Raw genomic sequence first — 12941 nt, 5'->3', positions numbered from 1 at the left:
AATAGAAATCTTCAGAGGTCAAAGTGGACCTGAATAATCACATCAGTGTTTTTACATTAATTGATAATCATGAGATTTTTCTTTACTGTGAATTTCCTATTATTCAGAAAGGTGTGTACTTCTGTGAAAAGATTTCCTCACAGTTTTTACATTAATAAGAGATTTTTCTAGAGCCATTCTCCGATCTTTACATTTGCCTCCCTTATCTGCAGGGAATACTGTCCAAGGTCCACAATGGAAGCCTGAAACTGCAGATAGTACCAAACCCTATATACTATGTTTTCTCCTATACATACATATATACATACTATAAAGTTTACTTATACATCAGACAATTTTACAGACAGGAGATTCGTTCTTACTGTAGATCTTAGCAACCTCAGCAATAGATTTTTATCTTTTCTTATTGAGACAAGAACTTTCACTTTTTCACTTAAAGACTTTGTGGCTTCTCTTTGGCATTTCTGAATTGCTAGCATCACTATTCCCATGCTTTGGGGCCATTGTAAAATAAGGGTTACTTGAACACAAGCACTGCTTCAGTTGATCTGATACCAAGGCGGTTACTAAGTGGCTATTGGTCAGGGAGTGTATGTAGCACAGCACAGCACAGCATTTAAAACTTATAAATTGTGTATTTCTGGAATTTTCCATTTAATATTTTCAGTCTGTGGTTGACAGTGGGTGATTGAAACTGCAAAAAGTGAAACCGTGAATAAGGGGGCTACTGTAGTAAGATAGCTATTTTGTGCCACCTTCAGGACATCTAGTGGGTTTCCCTCCCATATTAGACTCCTCTGGTGGATTTCACACTTTTCACAGTTACTGTGTATGACCTCTCTCTGGTGTGAGCAATGTAGAATAAATTTCATGCTCTAAGTGAATATTTTCTCACATACAATGCATTTATAAAGTTTTCTTTAGTATAAATCTTCTAATGTTCAAAAAAAGATTTTGTAACCATGAAAACACACCTACATTCATGACATTCAGAGTTTGCCCTTAGTTGGATGCTCTAATGAGAAGAAAGAGGTGGTCTTTTACTGGATACCACCTGCATCTGGTGCACAGATTAGCCTCTCTCCATATGAATTCTCACTGTCAAAGTAGGGGAGGACCTAGAGCTGGGCATCCCCACAATTCCCACACTCATTTTGAAATCATATCTAGAATGAAATCTCTGGCATTTCCTCATTTCTTACATTCAAAGTGTCCCTGACTGTATTCTGTGATATATAAGGCGTGTATGCTCCTTGAACTATTTCTGCACATTTTGCACTGAAAAGGTTTCTCTGTAGAGAGAATTTCCTGATGTTGGATAAAATCTGAATACAAGTATTTTCCACATTTATTACAATCACTAGAGGCCCGGTGCACAAAATTTGTGCACGGGGCGGGGGGTGGGGGTGGCGGTGTCCCTCAGCCTGGCCTGGTCCCTCTCCAATCAGGGACCCCTGGGACATCCCTCTCACAATCCGGGACTGCTGGCTCCTAACTGCTCACCTGCCTGCCTGCCTGATCACCCCTAACTGCTTGCTGGGGGGCAGGGCCAGCCCTGAGAGGGGCTGTCTGCCTATCTGATCACCCCTAACTGCTGGCCTGCCTACCTGATTGCCCCTAACCACTCTGCATGCCTGCCTGACAACCCCTAACCACTGGCCTGCCTACCTGATTGCCCCTAACCACTTGCCTGCTTACCTGATCATCCCCAACCGCTGGTCTACCTACCTGATCACTCTTAACCACTCTGCCTGCCTGCCTGATCTCCACTAACCCCTTGCTGGGGGTTGGGGCCAGCCCAGCGAGGAGCTGTGGTGGTTCTGGTCTAACTGTCGTTATGGTTGTGACGCCGTTAAGGTCTCTGGCCTTTTATTATATAGGATAGGATTTGATAATTTGCTAGAATGGCCCACAGAGCTCAGGGAAGCATTTACTTAGGCTTCCCAGTCTATTGTAAAGAACACATCTCAGGGGGCAATGAAGGGGAGGGGTGCAGCGCCTCTGCATCCACTCTGGGCACTTCATCTTCCCAGCACCTGGGGGTCTTCACTAGTTTAAAGAGCTCTGAATCCCTGTTGTTTAAGGTTTTTATGGAGGCTCATTACTGAGCAATAATAGAAAAAAAGATAGGTCTCTGCCTGGCACAGGGCTCCTAAAACCCTGGCAAATTCCTAAGTGAGAAGAGCACTAGGACAATCTTTGTTCTAATGGGGTGATGCTGGGTGGCCCCTGGGTGGGGCTGGTCGCTGGAAAGAACATTCCATGATCAGAAGCCTGGTAGGGTAGCCCCACCCCTATTCTCAGCCAGGGGAGAGGGGCTGGAAGTGGAGTGAATGCCGGCCATGCCTACACGAGGGAACTCCATGAAATCCCAGTAGCAGGGGCTTCAGAGAGCTTCCAGGACCACCAGGAGGGTGACGCACCCAACTCCACGGGACAGATGCTCCTGAGCTCGGGCCCTCCCAGCCCTCAGCCTCTGTCACTCTTCACCTGGCCGTTCCTTGTCCTCTGTCCTGTCCTTTAATAAAGTGGTAAATGTGCTCCCCCGGGCCTGCGAGCTGCTCTAGCAAATTAAGCCAACCAAGGAGGGGCTCGTGGGAACCACGGTCAGATCCCACAGGTGGCAACCTGGGCTTGCGGTTGTATCTGAAGCACCGAAGTGTTTGTGTTGTGGGGAGCTGTCCTGTGGGATGGAGCCTTAACCTGGGGGATCTGACAGTCTCCAGGAAGACAGTGTCAGGACTGAGTTCAGGCGCAGGACACCCTGCTGGCATCGCAGAGAACTGCTCGGTGTGGGAAACCTCCACACATTTGGAGACCAGAAGTGAAGTGTTTTGTGTGCGTAGTAGAGGAGCTGCACAGGAGAGAAAGGCACAGTAGGGAAGAACTGGGGTTTTCCCTACATGGAGAGCTGAGCTTTTCCTTTACTGTTACGTAGGCACAATGTATTAAACCATTGGCAATGGAGATTGAGTTGATCCCAGTCCCTCTACACTCTCCAGAGGGGCTGAACATGCCACTCCTCTCATCACATGGCTGATCCCCCTGAGACCAGCCCCATTTTTAGGGGCTTTCCGAAAGTCACCACATTAACATAGACTCAGGTGTTCTTATAGCAAAAGATGCTCTTTTCCCCTTTATCTCTCACAAAACCCAAATGTAACAAGCAATGCTCCCATCCTCGTATTACTTAGGAGAGCACAAGGGTGTTAGGAGCTCTGGCGAGGTGAGGGGATAAAGCCCAGTTACGTATTTCTTACACCTCAGTATAATAGACGTTGTTTTATTTAAATCTGCACCTGTCTGGCAGCCCAACCAAAGCAACCACATTCCCACGGATGCTGGCAGGACTGAGGGCAGGAAGGGAATGGCCACAGACAGCAGAGAAGCAGGAAGGTGCCTGGGCTGAATTTTTCTGCTGGAGGTTATAGTCACAAGCCTGGAAACGAGGCTAAATTAAATTTCCAGATCAATAACCAAATTAAAGGTAGTCCCTACCTTTTTACAGTTTAGCAGCAGCGAGGATTAGAGCAAATCTTTACTTACTCAATGTAAACATTTGAACAATGCTGCTACTTTGAACACTGCTGATTTTTATTTGCTTTTACTTTTCAAAGTTATCAGAGATATTTTCCCAGAACGTCCTACACTTGACTTGGTAAAAAGATTTTTACAGACTTAAAGATATGCTTTTCTTTCAGATGAGGAGTGACTGGTTAAACAAGATTCTACCCTACTTTAATTCTCCAGCCTATAACCATTTCAAAATACAAAATTGCATTTTAAACGTTCTCTTCATCTTGTTACAGGTTGAAATATCTGATATGTGAAAATTGCAAATATCTACATGCATTGCACATCATAAACACGTCGTTACTTCTCAGACTTTCCAGCTCTCTGATCCTCATAAGAAAAGTACAGAGAGTATAGGACATAGAGGATAGGATGCTGAGGCTTAACCAAATTTCAATATGAAAATATTTTGTGAGAGAAACCAAGATGGCGGCATAGGTAAGCACCTAAACTGCTGCTTTGCACAACTATTTCAAAACTACAACTAAAAGACAGAACAGACATCATTCATAAACACAGGAAGGCTGGCTGAGTGGAAATTCTACAACTAGAAGGAAAGAGGAAAGCTCACGGAGAATCAGAGGAGTGGCAAAGGGCTGAGGTACGGAGACGTGTGCAGAGAGGAAGGGCGACTGAGTGCCTGGCTGACTTTCTCTGGCAGGAAGGGGAAGGAAGCCCCCGACTGCACTGAACCCCAGTTCTGACTGCACTGAAACCCAGTTCTGGGTGAAACCCCGTGGACCCAGGGTCATACAGGGGGAGTCTAGACTGTCAGGTAGAGAGAAAGGCACACGGAGATTCGGAGACCTGGGAGAGCCGCGGCAGGTCTGAAGGCGGGTGCGCGCGCGCACGCGAGTGCTCGCAGAGAAAGCTGAATGCAGAGGTTGCCGCAGGCATTCCCTAGCGTAAGGGAGTCGGAAGCTCCTGACTGCACTGAACCCTAGTTCCAACTGCACTGAACCCCAATTCTGGGCGAGCCCCTGGGGACCCATGCTCTTACAGGGGGAATCTGGACTGTCAGACAAAAACTCAGGGGAGTCGCAGAAGGCAGAGATCTGGAGGCACGAGCGCAAGGGCAGGGCTGACTGAAGCCAAGACTGTCTGCTCCGCCCTGAGACTCTAACCCCATCCAAGCTGAGCACAGAGGCTTTTGCAATTATGCAAGTCTAATCCTATAAGGCTGTCTCCAGCACCGAACTTCTCCCAGCATAGACACAGCTGATCCTCACAGCCAACTGGCCTGGATGTCAATTCCTCCCAGTGATACCAACAACAATCAAGACTTAACTACAACAAGGCTGTACACACAGTCCACAAAGGGGTGCACCAAGAGTGTCCACCTCAGGTTAAATGGGGAGGCCAACCCACTGGGCCATATAGGAAACCTAGCACACAAAGATACCCTACCAACTCAAGGAAGCAGCTAAAATGCGGAGGCAAAGAAACGTATCACAAACAAAAGAAATGGAGGAAAACAAACGACTGGATATAGAATTCAAAACCACGGTTATAAGGCTTTTCAAGAATATCCTAGAAAAGGCTGATAAATTTAGCGAGACCCTAGAGGATATGAAAAAGGACCAACTAGAAATTAAACATACACTGACTGAAATAAAAAATATTATACAGAGACCCAACAGCAGACCTGAGGAATGCAAAAATCAAGTCAAAGAATTGAAAAACAAAGAAGCAAAAAACACTCAACCGGGAAAGCAAAAAGCAAAAAGAATCCAAAAAGTTGAAGATAGTGTAAGAAGCCTCTGGGACAACTTCAAGCGTACCAACATCAGAATTATGGGGGTTCCAGAAGAAGACAGAGAGCAAGATACTGAAAACCTATTTGAAGAAATAATGACTGAAAACTTCCCCCACCTGGTGAAAGAAATAGACTTACAAGTCCAGGAAGCTCACAGAACCCCAAACAAGAGGATACTAAAGAGGACCACACCAAGACACATCATAATTAAAATGCCAAGGGCAAAAGACAAAGAGAGAATATTAAAAGCAGCACGAGAAAAACAGTTACCTACAAGGGAGCACCCATACGATTGTCAGCTGATTTCTCCACAGAAACTATGCAGGCCAGACAGGAGTGGCAAGAAATATTCAAAGTGATGAAAAGCAAGAACCTACAACCGAGATTACTCTACCCAGCAAAGTTATCATTCAGAATGGAAGATCAGATAAAGAGCTTCACAGATAAGAAAAAGCTAAAGGAGTTCATCACCACCAAACCAGTATTATATGAAATGCTGAAAGGTATTCTTTAAGAAGAGGAAGAAGAAAAAAGTAAAGATAAAAATTATGAACAACAAATACATATCTATCAACAAGTGTACCTAAAAATCAAGTGAATTAAAAATCTGAGGAACAAAATAAACTGGTGAATATAATAGAATTAGGGGCATAGAAAGGGAGTGGACTGATAATTCTCAGGGGGAAAGGGTGTGAGGGGTGCAAGAAGAGACTGGACAAAAATCGTACACCTATGGATGAGGACAGTGGCGGAGGTGGGGGGAGGTAAGGGCAGAGGATGGGGTGGGAACCGGGTGGAGGGGAGCTATGGAGGGGAAAAGGAGAAACAATTGTAATAATATGAATAAAGATTTATTAAATTAAAAAAATAAAAATAAACTATAAACCATAAAAAAACGAAAATATTTTGCTTTATTTTCCTTTAAACCTCACGGTGTGGTGGGTACAGCTTCATGCTGGTTGTGTTATCATTTTTCTGCAAACTTGCTGGTTACCCTGCCAACCGCTCATTTACTGAAGACTTGCTCACCAACTCTTTCCCCAGGTGTTAGCTTCATGCTCAATAAATCACTATCTACAGTAAAGAAAAAGCAACCCCTGAATTTTGGAAGCAAAATAAAACAAATGAACTTGTGTGTATTCGTTTCTTACGATCACTATAACAGCCCACCACAAGCTTGGTGATTTGGAACAGCAGAAATTTAGTCCTCAACAGTTTTGGAGGCTGGAAGGACAAAATTAGTTTCACTGGGACCAACTCAAGGCAGGGCCATGCTCCCTCCAGAGGCTCCAGGGAGAATCCATTCCTTGCCTCTTGTGGCTCTTGGTGGCTATTGTCATCGCATGGCTTGTGACTGCATCCCTTCAGCATCTGCTCCGTGGTCACACCTCCTCCGCCTTCCTCTCATAAGGCATTTGTGATTGCATGTAAAGCCACCCAAACTATCCAGGATAATTTCCCCATTTCACAATCCTTAATTGTTCACACTGGAAAAACCCACATTTGCCATGTAAAGTAACATTTACAGGGCTCAGGGATTAGGAGTGGGTATTTCTGGGGGCCATTATTTAGTCCACCACACTGAGTGTCCAGTTGGTGTTAAAACAGACAGGAATTTCCCCAAGTTATATTAAACTTGACTGTAGGGTATACTCTAAGGATAGAAAATTAAAATTCAAAAAGAATTCTTAAGCTTTTCAATAATATGTATTGTTTTTGGCAGTGTTATGGTTGCCCTGCGACTTACGTATTGTTTGATAAAGCAAATTTGTACTAATCTTATCTAATAAAGAGGGAATATGCAAATTGACCGTCACACCATAATGGTCAAGATGGCTGTGCCCACAGCGGAGGCAGGGATTCCATAACACAAGATGGCTGTGCCCAGAGTGGAGGCCAAGTTCCATAATGAGCCTTAACAAGCAATCAGCAGGGACCTGAGGCTGTGTGGTGCTAGGCCAGGGCAGGGGACCTGAGGCTATGCCACCTGCCCAGTGAGGCTTGACAGGGGACCTCAGGCCATGCACCCCCCCTACAGCAGGGCTTGATGGAGGACCTCAGGCCATGCCCCCCACCCCGGCACTGGGCCAAGGGACCTGAGGCCGCACCCCTGGCCCGGTGGGGCTTGACAAGGGACCTTAGGCCGTACCCCCCGCCCTGGTGCTGGGCTGGGGGACCTCAGGCCATGCCCCCTGCCCTGGCGCTGGGCCAGGCAACCTGAAGCCCCGCCCCCCACCTGGCAGGGCTTGAAGGGGGTGGGGCTGGTTGGGTCTGGATCTAGCCCAATGGGGTTGGGGCCAGCTGGGTCTGGGTCTTGTGTGATTTTGAGGCGCACATGGGTGGGCGGGGACTTGACTCTGATTCCTGTGGTGTGCCCCAGACTCTGACAAGGGGAAGATTTTCATATACATTTTACTAATTTTCTTTCATCTCTGACACTTCTATTATAGAGAAAAGGCAATAGTAATATTAAAATATTTCCTCTAATTAATTCCCTTTTAATGTGCATGAATTTCGTGCACTGGGTCACTAGTCCTATCTAATAAAGAGGGAATATGCAAATTGACCATCATGCAGCCACAAAGATGGCAGTGCCCACAGCGGAGGCTGGGTTTCCATAACACAGGATGGCTGCGCCCACAGTGGAAGCAGGGCTTTCGTAACACAAGATGGCTGCACCCACAGCGGAGGCCTAATTCCCGAAATGAGCCTTAATTAGCAATCAGCAGGAACCTGAGGCTGCATGGCTCTGGGCTGGGGCAGGGGACCTGAGGCTGCAGCCCCACCGGGTGGGGCATGACAGGGGACCTCAGGCTGCGCCCCCCACCCCAGGGCCAGGCCAGTGGACCTTAGGCTGTGCCCCCTGCCCTGGCACTGGGCCAGGGGACCTGAGGCTGCGCCCCCTGCCCTGCAGGGCTTGAAACAGGACCTCAGGCCGGGACACCCCGACCCCTGCGCTGGAGGACCTGAGGCTGCACCCCCTCACCCAACAGGGCTTGACAGGGGACCTGAGACTGCGCCCCCCACCCAGCGGGGCTTGACGGGGGATCTCAGACCATGTCCCCTGCCCAGTGGGGCTTGATGAAGGACCTCAAGGTGTGCCCCCAGCCTAGTGGGGCTTGATGGGGGACCTCAAGGTGTGCCCCTAGCCCCAGTGCCGGGCCGGGGGACCTCAGGCCATGCCGACTGCCCCGGCACTGGGCCGGGGGACCTGAGGGTGCACTGGGGGACCTGAGGCTGTGATCCCTGCCTGGCGTGCACCAGGGGACCTGAGGCTGTGCCCCCCACCTGGTGCCATGCTGGGAGACCTGAAGCTGCACCCCCCCACCCGGTGGGGCTTGACAAGGGTGGGGCCAGCTGGGTCTGGGTCTGGAGCGATTCTGAGGTGCCGCGGGTGGGCGGAGACTTGACTCTGGGTCCCGCGGCATGCCCCAGACTCTGACAGGAGGAAGATTTTCATATACATTTTACTAATTTTCTTTCATCTCTGACACTTCTATTATAGAGAAAGGGCAAATAGCAATATTAAAATATTTCCTCTAATTAATCCCCTTTTAATGTGCACGAATTTCGTGCACCAGGCCACTAGTATTGGTATAACTGAGAATTTGGGTTTTCAACATGGGCCAGTAGAAATAAAAATCTAAGATTGTTGAGTTAAAAGTAAAGATCTTGTTGTCCTGGATTGGAATGGAAGTGTCAGTTTGAACTCTCGCTCTGTTTGGAAAGGTCCTGGGAATACCACTATTCATTCACGAGTTCTGAACACCCCGCGCACCTGGATTGTGGCCTAAAATGTAGTTTCATTAAAAGGAGCCAAGGGTGAAATCCAGGTCCGGAGCGGGAATGTGTATATGAACCTGGTACAGCTTATTTCCGGAAACAAAGAAGTATCACAGATAACCAACTATGTAAAGGGTTCAGGAACCAACTGAAAGACTTTCACAGGTCAAAGATGGGACAGTTCGTGCTTCATAAGCATAACAGCAATTAATTTGAAACACATTACATAGTTTAAGTACGTGAACTAATATGATGCTTAAAAAGCAAGCAAGCTTGAGTGTCTAATCCATTCATTGCTGCCATTCCTTCCTGATTCCTTCGCAGACCCTGCTTTTTTGTTGAGATGAGCATTCCTGTATTCCGAGTCTGGTGGCACACAAAGGCCGATCGTGTGACCTTAAACTGCACTGCAAAGTTGTAGCTTTGAGTAACTGCAGCTCTGCCGCTGCGCACTCTTTGAAATCTGTCATTAAAGAGCAATGTTGGCACAAGAGGGGCTAATCCTTAGAACATTTAGTTGTAAGCAGATCATTGGTCAGTGGTCAGTGTCTGAATCAAGGTTGTACATGTGAATGATACCTGTGCAAATTCTCTTAATCTGACTTAAAGCTGATGTCCTCATTTTGTAAATTATTAAGCATTAAGTTGCAGCCAAATAATCTTATTTCTAGTTTTGTTATTTACAAAATTGTTTCCTTTTGTAAAATCTCAAGTTAAACTTGTAGTTTATGCCATCATAGCTGCTGATTTATGTACTTGTTAAAAGTATCTGCTGTATATTACAGCAATAAAAAATCATTTTGTTAGAAAAAAAGTAAGCAAGCTAAATGAACAAACACCTCAGCCACTTTTGGAGTATCTGAGGGAACAAACTTATTATTTTGAAAGTTGATAAATAAAAGAATAAATCATACATTTATCACTTTCCCATACATACTGTATCCCAGGGTAGCCCAATAGTTGATGAGGGGAAGTTTAGAAATAATTCTATTTATAAACAAACAAGGAATTACATATTTAGGATATTACTGTTTGCAACCCTTAATGAATTAATAGATTTAGGTAATGGTCATCAATAATTGCTTAAATCACCAAAATAGAAATCCAGACATTATTGTGTCTTTTGACATAAACCTATGAAGTATTTTTTTCCAAAAAATTGAATTTGAAAGGGATGAAGCTTCTTGTGATCAGTTCATAGCAAACACATGGGGCAGAAGAACATGTGAAATATCACCCAGTTAACCAGCAAAGTGCGGACCGTGAGAAACGCCACAGGACAAGAAACCAAGTTTCTCCAAGAAATGTGTTGAAAGAAATGAAAGAGCAATGTTAGAGGAACTTAGAGATTGCAAAAGAGACAAGTGACACATCAATTAACTTCAAAGTGTGCAACTTTCCTGGATCCTGGCTCAAATAAACTGTAAAAAATGCAGATCAAGCAGGGAAATGTAAACATTCAATTTTTGATAATAACTATTAAAAAATTCAATAAAGATGTTACTATGTTTAAAATGAGTCTCCACCTTTAGAAATGTATACGGAAATGTTTACAGGTAAAATAATATGACGCTGAGATTTGCTTCAAAACAGCGGGCGCGTGTTGGAGGAAGTGTGCGGGGCGGGCCTGTGTTGGAGGAAGTATGGGGTGGGGGGGCGGTTGTTGAGGAAGTGTGCGGGGCGGGCTTCTGTCGGAGGAAGTGTGCGGGGCGGTACGTGGCCCAGGCGAGGCTGTTGAAGCAGCGCGGCAGGAACGTGAGGATTCCTTTGTGGACCAACGGGAAGGCGCTGCCACCTTCTCGGAGGGAGATGGTGAAGCTCCGATGAGGAGGCCGACCCGGTCCCTTGAGGAAACTCCGTGGACAATTCTCTTCATCCCTGAAAGCGCAGCGGCTCGGAGACGTGGGGGGTGGAGGCTGCAGCCTCATTCCCTGGAAACGCGGGCTGGGGGGCCGGGCTTCTCCTGTGCCTCTGGGCTGCAGAGCTGTGGTTCTGAAGGCTCCGGGGGTCCCCTCAGGGAGGTGGCTTCCGCACCAAAGAGCTTTGGGTAGGAGCTTTAAGTCCGATCCCCTCCCTGCAGGACACGAGCTTGGCCATGGCCGCTGCTTCCCACGCCCCGCCTCCGAGGACTGCCCCGTGGGCGGCCTCACAGCTCCTCGGAGGCAGGAGCCGAGCATTGCTGAGTGGGGGTGACAGAGTTTAACAGTTAAGAATGAAAAGAGGCCCTAGCCGGTGTGGCTCAGTGGATAGACCGTGGGCCTGCGGACAAAGGGTCCCAGGTTCCATTCAGGCCAAGGGCACATGCCTGGGCTGTGGGCTCGATCCCCAGGAGAGGGCGTGCAGGAGGCAGCCGGTCAATGATTCTCATAAAAAAAAAAAAAGTCAGCCTGGAGAACTGAAATTATGTTAAAAACAAAAAAAAAGAGTGAAAAGAGGATTCCCTCCCGCTATTCTCCCTGCGCGCTTGAGTGAGCGAGCAACGAAGTTAGGGGGCGGGAGGGATATCCGCGTTACTCGGGGTTTGAGGAACGAAGTGCAGATTTGACCACGCGTGTTAGAAATAAAGTGCTAACTTGAATCCACGTTGCCTTTCAAGACTGGAATGCATGAACACCGGCGACTCCAGAAAGGGAAACCTCTCCTGGACCCCGCTCAGGTAACCCCCTCAAGGGTAACCCCCTCAAGGGTAACCCCCTCAAGGGTAACCCCCTCAAGGGTAACCCGTTCCCCACCTGCCGGCCTCCACTCCCAGAGGCGGCAGAGGGCCGTGAGCGCACCGGTTCCGGCCCGCAGAGGGCGCATTGCTGGCCCAGAGTTCTTGTGCAGCGTTGACCGCTGGCTTCCTGGGCAACCTCCACCGTCCTTCCCTGCTTAACCTGGATTTCTGGGGATGTGCCCTTCACTTACATGCAGCAAAGATCCTGCCCCGGCCGGTGTGGCTCAGCTGGGTGGAGCATTTCACGGAAGAGTGATTCCCGGCCAGGGCATATACCCAGGTCTCTGGTTCCTTGTTTCCTCCGGGCATGTATGGGAGACAGCCGTTTGATGTTTCTCTCACTCTCTAAAATCAATAAAAACATATCCTCGGTTAAGGATTTAAATTAAGAAAAAAAAATTCTGCCCTAGCTGGTTTGGCTCAGTCGGCCTGTGGACTGAAGGGTCCCGGGTTCGATTCCTGTCAATGACACATGCCCGGGTTGAGGGCTCCATCTCCTGTAGGGGGCGTGCAGGAGGCAGCTGATCAATGATTCTCATCATTGATGTTTCTATTTTTCTCTCCCTCTCCCTTCCTCTCTAAAATCAATAACAAATATTTTTAAAAGTATCCTAATTGACTTTTATTTCGGGACACTTTCACTCCCCTCACCTCCCCCCTAGGAGTGTTGTTGCTTTTATTGGCCTGCTGTTTGGCTTAGCCAACCCACACCCATTGTGTACAGGCAGAGTAGGCTCACTTGTTGTATAACGGGTTAATAGCAAATATTTTAGGTTTTGCCATTTTTTTATGGTTCACAACTTTGTCTTTATAGCAGGAAAGCAGCCATAGACAATACTTAAATGAATAAATGTGGCTGTTTTCCAATAAAACTTAAACAAATTTGAATTTCATGTGTCAGGAAATATTCTTTTAATTTTTTCAATCATTTAAACCTAATGTATCATACTCTAGCGTAAAAATCTGATGCTCAGAATGAATATAGTATTCCTGGTGTAGCTTTTAATGTACAGTGTAGGTAGATTATTACTTCTCAACCTCTGAGGATACCTGATTTGGTATGACCTAAGATTTTTCTTCAGGAAAACATCTACTCTGTATGCTTGAAAGAGG

At 46.9% G+C, this 12941-nt stretch overlaps 1 protein-coding gene across 2 annotated transcripts in view; it reads right to left on the bottom strand.

The window, feature by feature from the left end:
• ZNF287 (zinc finger protein 287) overlaps positions 1 to 12941 on the bottom strand; it is a 58690-nt gene that overhangs the window by 13825 nt on the left and 31924 nt on the right. The window lies entirely within an intron of this gene.

The sequence above is a fragment of the Plecotus auritus genome, assembly GCF_963455305.1.
Source record: "Plecotus auritus genome assembly, chromosome: 7".
In the NCBI taxonomy this organism is placed as follows: Eukaryota; Metazoa; Chordata; class Mammalia; order Chiroptera; family Vespertilionidae; genus Plecotus; species Plecotus auritus.
This window is presented reverse-complemented; position numbering and strand designations above follow the sequence as displayed.